The 14,869-nt window shown below is 43.1% G+C and overlaps 1 protein-coding gene across 2 annotated transcripts in view; it reads right to left on the bottom strand.

Moving 5' to 3' along the window:
• COL27A1 (collagen type XXVII alpha 1 chain) overlaps nt 1-14,869 on the bottom strand; it is a 376,750-nt gene that overhangs the window by 242,408 nt on the left and 119,473 nt on the right. The gene's annotated exons all lie outside the window — the stretch shown is intronic.

Genomic DNA, 14,869 nt, shown 5'->3' with positions numbered 1-14,869 from the left:
CAATTATCCCAGAGTGCAGAACGCGGAATAATGGGCTCAAGTTATAGGAAGCCAGATTTTGACCGAAAATCAGGAAAAACCTCCTAACAGAGCAGTATGACAATGGAACCAATTACGTAGGGAGGTGGTGGGCTCTCCAACACTGGAGCCATTCAAGAGGCAGCTGGACAGGTATATTTTAATTCGGATTCATGCAGTGAGCAGGGAGTTGGACTCGATGACCTTATAGGCTCCTTCCAACTCAACTATTCTATGATTCTATGAAAAGTATGGTGCAGATGCAGCCTGAGTCTCACCAAGCAAAGGGTCTGACTCGAAATGAAACAGCTTCCTGTATTCCTATTTAATTCAACCATTTATTCAAGACCATGAGGACTGGCATCTTACTTTATTTCTAGGAGAAGATGCATAGCTCAATGACAGAGCACATTTGTACACAGAAGATCCCAGCTTCAATTGCCAGCATTTCCAGGTATGGCTTGGAAATACTCCTGTCTCAAACCCTGTAGAGTTGTTGCCAGTCAGTGTAGAAAATACTTAGCAAGTTGGACTGATGGTCTGACTCAGTATAAAGCAGCTTCCTATGTTCCCATGAAGGAGACTCCATTCAGGCAGCCCAAGAAGCCGATGCTTCAGCTCATCAAGAGAACTTTTCTTTGGGAAAAGTCAGGACGGAAAGAAAGTTTCCCCAAATGTTTGCAAAGCAGAGAAGAATTTTGCATCTCTAGGTTGCGAGGAAAGAATGCTGCCATTTAGAGATGTCTTGACCTCACTAGACATTAAATCCTCCACAGAAGACAGCAAACCTGTTTCCCAGAGTAAAAAAGAGGTACAGGTGTGTTGTAACGTCCCTATTGTTGTATGGAGGATGACTCTACAAGCTCTCAGCTGCACAAGAAGGCTGTATTCTGCGTTCTGTATTCGTTTACTCTGCTAAAAGGCTGCCCTGCACTAGTTTAAAAGCAAAAGGTGACCTTTGGTCTTTTAGCTAAAGATTTTTTTAAAAAAGACACAGCTGCCCTGCAAAGTTATCTGCTGTCATAAATACTTCTGCAAGAGTCAAAAAGAAGGGAAGCAGGCCATTCCATCAGCTCTAGGATTGCCAGGTTCTTGGCCTGAGACTGATCCTGTATCTTTAGGAGAAGAGAAAGTCAGCCAAGTGCAGGTGTCCTTGCAACCCTGTAATGGGAAAAACCACAAGGTAGAATTCTCCCTCCCCCCTGCACAACTTTTAAAGATACATAAGTGGTTGCCAGGCCCAGCCTCCAACAGGTCTTCTATATCTTTAAAAGTTGTGGAGGGGGGAGGGAGAATTCCACCTTGTGGTTTTTCCCATTACAGGGTTGCAAGAACACCTGCACTTGGCTGACTTTCTCTTCTCCTAAAGATACACGATCAGTCTCAGGCCATGGACCTGGCAACCCTAATCAGCTCTGCTAAAAGACCAGTTCCATTGGGTTCCTTCTGTGTGTGTTTTTTTAATTTAAGCTGTTCATTATTATTATTAATATAATTTATTACCTGCCTTTCACCCTGAGGTCCCAGGGCAGGTCACACCAATTTGAAATATATCCTTAAAAACAATTTTAAAACAACTTACAATCACAAAAATAGCGTGCGTCTGAAAAATATACATCTCAGGTGTCGAAGACCAGGCGAAATGAAATGCATTTCGGCAAACTGTATAGTGAAGTTGCCAGGCACGTCTCTGTGGAGAGGGTGTTCCACAACTTAGGGGCTGCCACAAAGAATGCCCTCTCCCAGGCCACCACCTCCAAGCTTGTGAGGGTGACAGAACTACCAAGATCAGCCTCCATGCTGATCTCAACACCTGAGAAGGTCTGTAGGGAAGGAGGGGGTCTTTCAGACATTTGGCGCCTACATTGTTAAGGGCTTTAAAAACATTAGAAGAACTACTGCTTATGAAATTGGTGCCTGAGTTTGTTTTTTCCTCCTTTTCCCTGCCTGTGCTATTTTCCTTTTGAGCTGGGTTTTTTTTAAAAATTGCAAGCATGTGGGCAGGGAATGTGTCATTTCAATTGATCTCTATAAGCCACTCTGGGATGCTTTTTGGCTTAAAAGTGGGTAAAAATACTCTAAATGAGTAAAACATTGAACAGTAGGCCAGAGAGGGCAGTTCAAATCTTCAAAACGGGGATCCGTATGCAGAGTTCTAGCCAAACTCTGATGGCTGCTGACATTTTGCCCATATAACTTGTCCCCCTCTATAGCACCAAATGCAACCTTCAAGAGCTGACGCAGGCTGTATACAAGAAACCTTTTCTTCTTGCTTTTTCATATTTGTTAATCAGATGGGCAAGAGTAAATGCACTATCCATTGTTGAACAAACCTGTCCTAAATCCCGCTTGTTCCTCAAGGATGATATCAGTTGCCAGAGCCCAGTCCTCACATTTACCAAGCAGACAGTTGGCATATAATTGTATCTGCAGTGTCTATCAAACTGATAGCCCATCTAATTGCTGGACTGGATTTAGTCCCCTTTCTAAGAAATGAACACTCACAGTCTAGCTGGTTGGGATTTTAGTAGTGAGACTTACAGCATCAAAAGGCTTGGCAATTGGATCCAATGTATTTATTAAGTGTTCAGATGGGATGCCATCTTTGCCAATGACCTTAGTTCCTGCCAAAAAGCCAATTAAACCTCCTACCTCTTTTTTCCATTTACAAGGAGCCACAGAGCCTTGGTTTAAAATTCAATAAAACTACCCGGCAAGTTTTTTCGTTAAAGGCCTTATAGAAGTGATTTCCTCTGGCAACATTAAAAGCATTATAGGTGAAGAGATTAATGTATGGCAACTGTAATTAATTCATTAATTGCGACTCAAGCTTTTAGCATTGTGGCACCTGGGACCAGTGGAGAACGGTGACTCCGATGTCAGTGGGGCAGGGAATCTGGTCCAGGTTTTAGTCCAACCTTTCAAGGAGCTACAAAATCATTCTATAATCAATGGTTCTTGGGTTTTTTCCTGACTAGCCTCATCCATGCTGCTTTAACTGCAAGTTCCAGATCACAAGGAGTGAAAGTATCTTATTCTTTCCAAAAGAGGCTACAAATTCAACATTCATAAGCTAAATGATCATCATGAGTGAACAGGGTGGCTGTGTGTCCTACTTCATAGAGGCCAGTCCTCTACAGAGAAAGCTGCCTTATTCCAAATCAGATCTTGGGTTCATCTAGCTCCATAATGTCCACATTGACTGGCAGCAGCTCCCCAGCATTTCTGGTGAGGTTCTCTCCCAGCCCTACATGAAGATGCCAGGGATTGAACCAGGGTCCTTCTGCATGCAAACCAGATGCTCTACAACTAAGCTACAGCCCTCTCCCAGAGTTTTATTTGAAGGCATCCTCTGTTTGAAGCACTGTCTTGTCCAAATAATCTAAGAAAGGAGAGTAAGGCCCCATCCTCACTATACCTTTAAACCAGTATCATACCACTTTAACCAGTCATGGTTTTCCCCACAGAATACCTGGGACCTGTAGTTTGTTAAAGGTGCTGAGAGTTGTTAGAACTCACAGAGCTATAATTCACAGACTTCCTGAGAAGGTTTTACTGTAAAGCCACTCTGAAATTGTAGCCCTGCTAGCAGCAGAGGGATCTTCTAATAATTCTTAGCACCCTTAACAAACTACATTTCCCAAGATTCTTTTGGGAGAAGCCATGACTGGTTAAAGTGGTATGACACTACTTTAAAAGTATAGGGCAGGAGATGGAGCCTAAGAGTCTTGAAGACGCCTATCAATAGTTAGCACCCAGTAGTATGAATGGGCACACAAGTTAACCCCGTTAGATGAAACAAATACACAATTTCAATGTGAATCCTTGCGGTCTTTCCCACCAAGAATGTAAAAATTAAACCTGAAGAACAAACTCATTTCCAGTCCCTCGACTTTTCAGGAGAGAATAAACCCAGTTTCCCCCAGTTTGATCAGTAGCTCTAAAGCCTTAACATTTTCCTCAAGACAAGATTGAAGTCCCCTAACAAATCCTGCAGATGAGAAACCAATTTCCTCCACATATGAGAATTAAGAATGAGGAAAAGATTTGGTTCAGTTCGCATTTAAATCCAAATCTATCAAATTCACACTTTCTGAAACATAATATGAGGACCAAAACACAGCCATCCTTCAAAATTTGCACTTTTCTGAATTTTGTGATGCAGTTCTCTAGCCAAACTATGTTTACAAAAATACATGTGCATAAAAATTAATATATTAGTAAAAAGTGCATATAATATCCACTACATTAGAGAACACTGCTGGCAAAAATGTGTACATTAGTCAAAACTGCATATAAAAATGGACAAATAGGGATGGACAAAATATCAGTATTGGTTTCTCTCTATTTTTCTAATAAGTCCAGTTCTCCACGTTTCTGCATTAGTGAGCAACAGTATTTTAATATGTATTTCATCTAATATACACATTTTTGTACAGTTTTGCTTAATATGTGCATTACTGCAAGCAATTTCCCCTAATATGATGCTTTTTAATGTTATTTTCACAAATTCATGCATTTTTATTTTATTTTATTTATTTTTTATTTAATTTGTATCCCGCCCTTCCTCCCAGCAGGAGCCCAGGGTGGCAAACAAAGTGCTAAAAACACTTTAAAACATCATAAAAACAGATCTTAAAATACATTAAAACAAAACAGCGTGAAAAACATTTTAAAAAAGTTTAAAAAGGGTTAAAAACATTATTAAAAACATATTTTATGCACACTTCCCTTAATATACTCATTTCTGTACACATTGTTTGGTTGGGAAGGTGGATTGCAAAATCTGGAGAAGTGCGCATTTTGAAGGACAGTTGCCTATACTGTTTCAGGAAGCACAAATCAGGTTGCTTTGCATTAAAATGCAAACAACCGCAGAATGCTGCCCTGGGCTCCTGCTGGAAGGGTGGGGTATAAATCAAATAAATAAATAAATACAATTTCTCCCCCATCTCTATGCCCCAAACTCATCTCTTGTTTATTTACAGTATTTATGGCCAGCTTTTCTATAAAAATTATAATCCATGCAGCTAACATTCCTGACATTTCAGTTAAGTAACGTTTGCCCTTCTCCTGCAGAGTGTAATGCATACTAGGGAGAAGACACCCACCGCTGATCTTTTGTATTTGGCTTCTTCAGATTTCTGAGCAACATCACAAACAGGAAAGTTATGCAGCTTCCCGACTGGGCACGGGTGTGTTCCAAGACAGCAGTGGCCAAGGAGTTGCAGGGAGAGATGGTAATAAGCCGCTAGTTGGCATCTGCACACAAATATCTATTCATCCTACTCCCCCTACAGAAGGCTTCTTTTTAAAAAGAAAAAAAAATAACGGAAGGAACAGCTTCTCTAATGTGCAAGAAGAAACATTGGTTTTTGAAAAAGCATCTTTAAAGAAAGAACACTTTCAGTGTTAAAAGAAGAGAGGGAGGGAAACTCCAACTAGGAATGGGGGAGAAATTCAATGCAGTTTACGTTTAAAGCTGAATCTATCAAATTCGCACTTTCTGAAACAATAGGAGAACTGAAACACAGCCATCCTTTGAAATTCACATTTCTCTGAATTTTACATTTCTCCAGCCAAAGTTTACAAAAATGCATATATTCGGAGAATGTGTGCATAAAAATGAATATATTAGTGAAAATAACAAAAATATATTAGGAGAAATCGCTTGCAAAAATATGTCCATTAGTCAAAACTGTATACAAGAATGTGTTTATTAGGGGAAAGTCACATGAAAATACTGAAAAATTTTCATGAGGATTTTTTTTTAATTGCAAACTTGCAGAAATGTTGAGAACCGAATTTAACACTGGAAAAATGAGAATCTGAGAGAATCTGAACCAAAATTTAAAGATTGTTCCATCCCTAATGTCTGTATGAACACCTACAGCCTTCATTTCACATCCAGTTCTGAATTTTAAACTCACTGTCTCTCTCTCACACACACATCAATTATTATTTTTAAATTTAGACTTTGTGGGATAATTTTTCCATCAGGATGAATTTAAGGGTGTAACATTAAGGTACCAGTTTGCAACATAAGACATCCTTCTTCTTTCTAAAACACATCATAGTTGACATTTTTATTTATTTATTTATTAAATTTTTTAGTCGCCCATCTGGCTGGTTGTCCAGCCACATGTTTCAGTTCCAACTCCAATTTTCATCCAATAACCAAACAGATTTTTTCCCTCTCATCTAGAAAAAAGCAATACCACATGTCCCCATCTGAGGCATTGGGGAGGTGTTAAGAGAATTGGGGGGGGGGTAATTCTCTGGCTGTATTGTTGTTAATATACAGCAGGGGTGGGTAGCCTTTTTCAGTCCAAAGGCTTTCATGGTCAACCTTCCAGGGGCCACATACCTGTGGTGGGGGGGGCAGAGGCAAAACTAGTGGAGTAATGGGTGTGGCTGTTGCCTTCATACAGTAACTACATTCCAGCCATGCAAAAATCAGGGATTTCTACATACAAACACCTCCAAAAAAAAGGTCATTATCATAGTTCAATGACATGTTCCAGCTAGAAAAAAGCACCTTGAGAGGGGCACAGAACAGGAATTGTGACGGCCATGTAGAACGGCCTGGAGGGCTGCATTCAGCCCAGGCCTGAGGATCCCCACCCTTGATATAGAGCAGCCTTTCCCAACCGGTGTGCCTCCAGATGTTGTTGGACCACAACTCCCATCAGCCTCAGCCATTGGCAATGCTGGCTGAAGCTGATGGGAGTTGTGGTCCAACAACATCTGGAGGCACACAGGTTGGGAAAGGCTGATAAGAGGGTCAAAACTGATTTGTTTGATACAGACCTGAAGTTGGCAAGATAGTTAGGAGAGCAGAACTGAGTCTCCTGTAGGGATGTGCTAGAATTCCACCCAATTCGGGTTTGGTACCAAATTTTCCATTAATTTGCTTATTCTCAATCATTGAGGATCAGATTTTAATGTACAGAAATTGTGCAGCTATTTTTGAAAATGGACTTTTTTAACAAAAACCTGCCTCTAAAACATTGATTGTAAGAATGATAATTTATCAATCTTTCCTTTAAAAATATTGATATTTGCTTTAAGAATATTGATACTAATGTCAATATTTTTTCCAAGTGAAAAAACATACGGGTCAGACAAAAAGCAAACTCAAATCGATGCCAGCCTGTTAGGTTGTTGGAATGCTTTCAAACCAGCACCAGCCAACAGATCCCATCCCTAGTCTCCTGTTGTAATTGTTGTGTTGTTTTAGTGGGACTGCTTTATAGCTTATTTTAATTATGGATGTTTAAATATTTGTGCAAATGGTTTTACTATTATTGTTGTTGTTGTTGGATTACAACAGTTTGGATTCTTCCCAATCCTCTACTGATGAAATCATAGTTGAAATTTATTTTGTATTGACCACTGGTCAGAACAAAAAAAGACCATATAATATGCACCTGCCATAATTGTAAAATGAAATCGATCAATCAAATCTAAAAATCATGAATAAAAGCCCTAAAATTGAAGGCCACTAACATAACATCATCTGCAGGCCATAAATCAGCACACAGCCAAGCCCCCAACCCATTACATAGGGATCAACTGAACTTTGGCAGAATTTAGTTGTAAGTAATGCCGAGCCAGCCACTAATCTGAAGGTCAACACCAGGAGCGCAAAGCTCAGACGGTTTGATCCTTGCCTCCCTTACCACTCCCCTGCACCCACATCTCCCCCAGCACGGGAACCTCGACGCCACCAGAGGTAGAGCCCTTGCAGATAGGGGCGTGGCCACACCTGACAGAGGCGGAGAAAGAGAAGCATCGGAGGGAGGGGCTATGTCTATATTGTACCTGGCTAAGGCATGCCCCTCCAAATTGGAAAAGGGCCCAGTGGAGGAAATCAAATCCCAGCTCTTGTAGAGGTCCACAAGCTGGGATCGAACGTGATTCAGTGACCTCAAGTTAAGCCTCTCCCACTGAAGTCTGCCCTACATTTGCCAGTCCACCTAGGCTTGCCCACTGGGCAATATGTTCAGGTGTTTGCTATGGTAGATTCAGGCGCATCCAGCAACTTTATGGACTTGAGCTTTGCCAAGAGGCACAGCATGCCAATCATTAAGCTCGAGACGCTGGGTGGCCCCTGACGTCAAGGGCGGTAACTCAGCTGGCAGTGGAGATACCAGAAAGGGTGTCATTCTACCTAGCTGATTTGCCTCAATTCCCAGTGGTACTGGGAATGATATTATTATTATTATTATTATCTTTATTTATACCCCGCCCTTTTTCCAAACTGGAACTCAAGGCGGCTTCCAGATAAAAATAAGTACATATCATTAAGAGCCTATAAAAATATAAAACATATAAACATATAAAATCAGCATTAAAACAGGATTAAACTATTAAGATGTTAAAACCAATTAGATATACTCTTAAAATACTGCAACCCAGTTTAGAAGCATACAAGTAAAACAATAACATACAGCATCCTCTTCAGTCACTACCCTTAAAACCTTCAGTTCCAAAGGCCTGCCGGAAGAAAAAAGTCTTTAGCTGTCGGCGGAAAGACTGCACAGAGGAGGCCATTCTTGCCTCCCTAGGGAGGGAGTTCCAGAGCCTAGGGGCAGCCACCGAAAACGCCCTATCTCGTGTCCCCACCAGTCGCACTTGTGAAGGTGTTGGGATCGTGAGAAGGGTCTCTCCTGAAGATCTCAGGGCCCGGGCAGGTTCATATAGGGAGATACGGTCTGACAAATAGCTTGGACCTAAGCCGTATAGGGCTTTATAGGTCATAACCAGCACTTTGAATTGTGTCCGGAAACAGACTGGCACCCAGTGGAGCTGTTGCAGCAGGGGAGTTGTATGGTCCCTGTAACCAGCCCCAGTTAACATTCTGGCTGCAGCTCGTTGCACCAGCTGAAGTTTCCGAACAGTCTTCAAAGGCAGCCCCACGTAGAGCGCATTACAGTAGTCTAAGCGGGATGCAACTAAGGCATGTATCACCATAGCCAGATCAGACGGCTCCAGGAATGGGCGCAGTTGGTGCACTAGTCTTAACTGTGCAAAAGCATTCCTGGCCACCGCAGAAACCTGGGCCTGATATGATATGGGCTGGCCCAGCACAATCCTGTCAACTCTTGGAGAAAGGCTACGGTGACCTTCCAGTCAGATTGCTGTGAGCGGCAGTTCCAGCAACACTGGCTGCTATATCCCTGCTCGAGGAGACCCACCTGCCTAACAAATACAAAGACTTTCAGGAAGTTTTTGATAAAAAGGAAGCGGACCCGCTGCCCCCCTCCTTACAACTGTGCTATAGACTCGGTCCTGGAGACTAGCATCTCCTCAGGGCACATTTATTCCCTGTCAGAGCTGGAGTTGGCGGCGCTGTGGGAGTTCCTGGACACCAACTTGCAGCGAGAGTTCATTCGACCATCCAAGTCACCCACCGGGGCCCCACTGCTGTTTGTCAAGAAGAAAAGTGGGGAGCTGCATCCTTGTCATGACTACAGGGAGCTTAACAAGATCACCAACCTTAACAGCTACCCCTTGACTCTCATCAACAAGATGCTGGAGCGCCTGCGTGCGGCTAAGATCTATAGTAAGCTAGACCTACGTGGAGTTTACAACCTTGTCAGAATCAGAGGGGAGGATGAGTGGAAAACTGCCTTCAAGACCTGGTATGGCCACTTTGAGTACCTGGTCATGCCGTTCAGGTTATCGAACACCCCAGCTGTCTTCCAAAATTTCATTAATGACATCTTCCAGGACTACCTGGACTGCTTTATGATAGTTTATTTAGATGACATCCTTATTTACTGTGACTCCTCAGAACAGCATGAGTTGCATGTGCTGACAGTGCTGCAGAGACTGAGAGAGCATCACCTGTATGCCAAGCTGGAGAAGTGTGCTTTCAGCTTGACCACCCTGGACTTTCTGGGTTACCATATCACCCCCACAGGAGTCAAAATGGATCTGGGGAAGGTGCACTGCGTGCTCTCCTGGCACCCCCCCCAAACCCAAGAAAGACCTGCAGCAGTTTCTGGGGTTTGCTAACTATTATCGACACTTCATCACAGCCTTCTCCAACTTGACTGCCCCACTCACTGACTGCCTAAAAGGACCTGGCCCCTTCCGATGGACCGAAGTGGCTCAATGAGTGTTTGAGGATTTAAAGCTGCTGTTCTCCTCAGAGCCAATACTCCAGCATGCAGACCCCCAATGCCCTTTTGTGGTGGAGAATGATGCATCGGACGTAGCCATAGGAGCGATGTTATTACAACCAGACCAAAAAGGGGTTATGACCCTAAGCTCACTTCTCTTGAAAGCTAACTATTGCGGAAAGAAACTACACCGTCTGGTAGAAGGAGTTACTCGCCATCTACAATGCATTCGAGACCTGGCGGCACCTCCTGGACGGAGCTCGGCACAAAGTGGAGGTCTGCACCAACCATCAGAACTTAGAGAGCCTCCAGACGGCCCGCAAGATGAACCAGCGGCAAGTGCACCGGGCCCAGTTCTTCGCTAGCTTCAATGTCCACATTAACTACATTCCACAGGTGCAGAACTGCCCAGCTGACGCCTTATCCCGCAAGCCAAAGTATAAAGAAGTCCAACCTTGGTCCCCACTATGTTTCATTATACCCCTGGAGAAAATGGTGGCGGCCGCCTGTCCAGATCCATGGTTCGAAGAACTGCATTGTGCTCAAGAGCAAGACCTTTTCGCTTAGGAGAGGGTGTGAGAACTGGAGAAGCTTCCCAAGACAGCGCACCATTCTTCTCTCGGGGGAGGGAGCCCTTTATGTGCCTCCAGATGAAGACTACTATCAGGTTTCCCTTTGATTTTTTTTTTTAATCCCAGCTAAACATACCCAACTCTTCCAACCATTCCTCACAGGACAGTCTCCAGATGTCTCGCTATTCCAGCCGGAAGGGATGCAAGACAGCAGCGATTTCTGTTCTGACCTGTATTCATCACAAGTCAGCACTGTGTCCGTTCTGCTGCAGTTTAGTTTCCATCAAATACTATGTTATTAGTCTAGCTGTTCACTAATTTACATACGTTATGTAAGTTATGTATCTTATGTAACTATTTATGTAACTTACATTCATTTCAATGTAAAGGAAACCTCACAACAATGACAAAAGTAATGAATTACATATCATTTGCAGACTTAAAAAACAGCTGCTATGTGATTGATGACCTACTGTATTCACTTGACTGATTTACATTCCTGACCCCAGACGAACTGCAGCAATTTTCACTTCCTTTTCTGTTTTCATCAAAATTCTCAGACATTTGTACCCGCCGCCCACCTCTGGACATGCCCCACTTGATCAGTGGCCTTCTTAAAATGTGGTGCCCAGAAAAGGACATATGACTCCAAATGTGGTCTGACCAGCAGAGAATAGTGCAGAATGGAATGGAACTATTCCGTCACATGATCTGGGCACTATGTTTCAATTCAAATGCAAGTTTTGCCATTTCTTGAAATGATCTCTCACAGTTTAAATTTCAAAAGCAAAGGCCAAAATACAGTAGCGCCCCCCTTTCCAGCACTTCGCTTCCCAGCGTTCCGCTAATGCGGCGGCTTTCATTCCCGGTTTTAAAGCCGATTTTGCCACTTTTGCGGCATTTTGCTGCATTTTCACGTTAGTTTCGCACAACGCGCCCCATTATACTCAATGGAGTTCTGCTTTATGGCGATTTCCGCTTTACGGTGGGGGTCCGGAACGGAACCTGCCATATAAGCGGGACCCGCCTGTAATCCAGCACTCTGTGATGCAGAAGCATATACAAAACAGCACATCATGGAGTAGGACAATTCCTGTTGCTTGTTTCCAATATGTGGTTAGCAGAGGTTGACTACCTCTAAACACGGAGGTTCCACTTAGCTTCCATAAGCAACAGCCATAGATAAACTTGGCATCCATGCAAAATACTGCCTGTTTTTCATCAAGTAGGGGTGCACGTGGACGACCACAATTTGTGGTGTGGACCCTGTGTGTCCAATGCAAAAACACCACACGAATGACAACAACTACGTTCAAGATCAAAGGCCCTCCTCCGGGTGCCTATTCCAAGGGAAGCTCAGAGGGTGGCAACAAGGGAGAGGGCCTTCTCAGTGGTGGCCCCCAAATTATGGAATGATCATTCTGACGAGGTGCGCCTGGCGCCAACACTGTTATCTTTTTGGTGCCAGGTCAAGACTTTCCTCTTCTCCCAGGCATTTTAGCATGTGTTTTAAATTGTTTTTATATTGTTCTAAATTTTAAAATTGTGTTTTAAATTGTTTTTAAAATATGTGTTTTAAATTGTATATTTGTTTTAATGTTTTTGATTGCTGTAAACCGCCCAGAAAGCTTCGGCTATGGGGCGGTATACAAGTGTAATAAATAAATAAATAAATAAATATGGGCTATGATCTTCCACTAAAACATGTGGCAGAGCCCCAGCTATCCAGGTCTAGTTAAAACTCTTTTCTCCGCTAGAGTAAAAAAGAGTTATCTGGCAGATACCTTCAAAAATCCTGGCAAGACCTTCCATCCATTTGGCTCCTTTTCCAAAAATAGGATTTTTATTTTCCTTTTGGCTCTGTCCTGGTGCTGTTTGAGCCACCCAACCCTCTCGTCTTGTCTGAGAAAGCCTCAGCTGGGCCAGCTGGCTCCAGCCAGGTGAGTCAGTGCCCAACGAACACTCCCCACAGGCACAGAATTTGCAATTCAAACCAATTTTTAACTGGGGGGGGGGAGAGAAATCAAGTTCAGAAATCAAGAGAGAGAGGGAATGAATAAAATAAACAACCAGCTCCCAAAGCTTATGTTGGCCATATAAATCTTGGACTGCCTTCTCTGTGAGTAGAAGTCTCATTCTCCTCACCAGACTGAATGGGGACAGTCAGGATGGAATGGTACACAGCCAGATGGGGTTTGGGAGTGGGACAAAAGCTCAAAGGAGATTTTGCCCAAGCTGAAACCAACAGTGGCCATACACAAGATCAATTCACGTCCTCTTGCCCCAAACACAGCTATTTATCACATTTCTTTGTTTTTAAAACTTGTAAGAGTTCGGCACTCAGTCTAAATAGAGGGAATTAATATGAACACATTCAAATTAAGCTATCTTATTCTGGGTCAGAACAGTGGTCCATCTATCCTAGCGTTTGTGGGTAAAGCCAGATTTAGTGGCAGGCAAGTTTTACAACTGCTTCTACATTTCTGATATGCTAAGGATAAAAAAGAAACAAAAAGTTTGCCAACCCTGATTTAAAGAGAGAGAGATCATCTGAACACATGCAGTTTTTTATTTTAAACTCACTTTATGCTTCGGCTGCCATGAGACTAAAACCATTTACAGTAGGGCCCCGCTTACCAGCACTTTGCATTCCACCATTCCGCTAATGCGGCTGTGGGAAATTCCCCGTTTTAAAGCCGTTTTTGTGATTTTGTGGCATTTTGCGTCATTTTCGTGCAACGCGCCCCATTATAATCAATGGGGTTCCACTTTACAGCGATTTCCGCTTTACGGCAGGAGCCTGGTCCCTAACCCGCCGTATAAGCGGGGCCCTACTGTACTTGGGAATAAGCACCATTTTGTTGTCCAAAAGGATAGTATGTTTTTAAAGGAAAAATAGAATGAAATGATCATCTTTAACTACGCACAGGCTAGGGATGGGAGAGAAATTTGATTCTGTTCACATTTAAAGTCGAATCAATCAGATTTGCACTTTCTGCAACAATATGAGAACCAAAACACAGCCATCCTTCAACATTCACATTTATCTGAATTTTGTGATGCAGTTGTTCAACCAAGCAATGTTTACAAAAATGCATATATTAGTGGAAAGTGTGCACAAAATGAAAACATTGGTAAAAATAACATACAAAAATGCATTATAACAGGATAAACTACTTGCTAAAAATTAGAAGAAATTTGCACTAAAATGCTGAAGAATTTTCATGAGGATTTTTTTTAAAAAAAAGCAAGAAATGAGGAGAAGTGAATTTAAGATTTAAAAAATGAGAAAGTGAGATAACTGAAACTGACAGGTCTTTCCATCTCTAGCAGAGGCCCAAGTGGCCACCCCATGTGCAAGATGTTTAAAAAAAAAAGAAAGAAAAATGAGCGGTTGCTGCAGTGACCTACATCAGCCTCAGTCAGCCCTGGCATATGCCAGCTGCTGACACCAGGTCTGTTTACGGCAGCCCACATCATCCCCTGCTCTCTGGGTGGTCAGGGGGGCTGCGCTTTGGCCCTTGTGTCCAGCCCCAGCTACATCACTGCCAGTGCAGATCAGGACCTTAGCATTGGGTTAGAGGGTCTTTAACCCTTTCCCCTCTACCAAGGTCCCAGCATGGATCGGGACATCTACAATTTGCATTTGGCAAAGGGAGGGGAAAGAACTTTCCATTTGCTTCAACATATGCAGCTAATGTATTGTATAGTTTGCCCTAGAGATTGCTCTGATGGCTTTCTCCTCGGCCTCCGGTAAACAGAGATTGCCATTATGGCAGCCATGAGCACCATGGCACCCTTGAGGTCTCCCCTTGCCACCTACAAAGCCTCCAAGCCCTGTCCTCTTCAAGTGCGCGCATGTGCGCACGCACACACACACAGACCCTTTGCTCATGAGGTGGTGAGGGTGGTTACCTTTTTCTCCCTTGAAAAGAACATAGAGCTGAAGGAGGAAGTTGGAAGAGAGATCCTCTTTCACTCTGTCCAAAATAAAATCTCCCCTCAGGCCAAGGGGCCAAATATGGCCCTTGAGGCTCCTATGTCTGGCATTCAGCACTCTCTCTATGCCACACCCCTCACCAGCCCCACTCCCTGCCCTCCTCAAGTACTTCTGCCTAGGTGGAACATGTCTTTGAACTGTGACAATGC

This window comes from Rhineura floridana, chromosome 20 (genome assembly GCF_030035675.1).
Source record: "Rhineura floridana isolate rRhiFlo1 chromosome 20, rRhiFlo1.hap2, whole genome shotgun sequence".
Lineage (NCBI taxonomy): Eukaryota > Metazoa > Chordata > Lepidosauria > Squamata > Rhineuridae > Rhineura > Rhineura floridana.
This window is presented reverse-complemented; position numbering and strand designations above follow the sequence as displayed.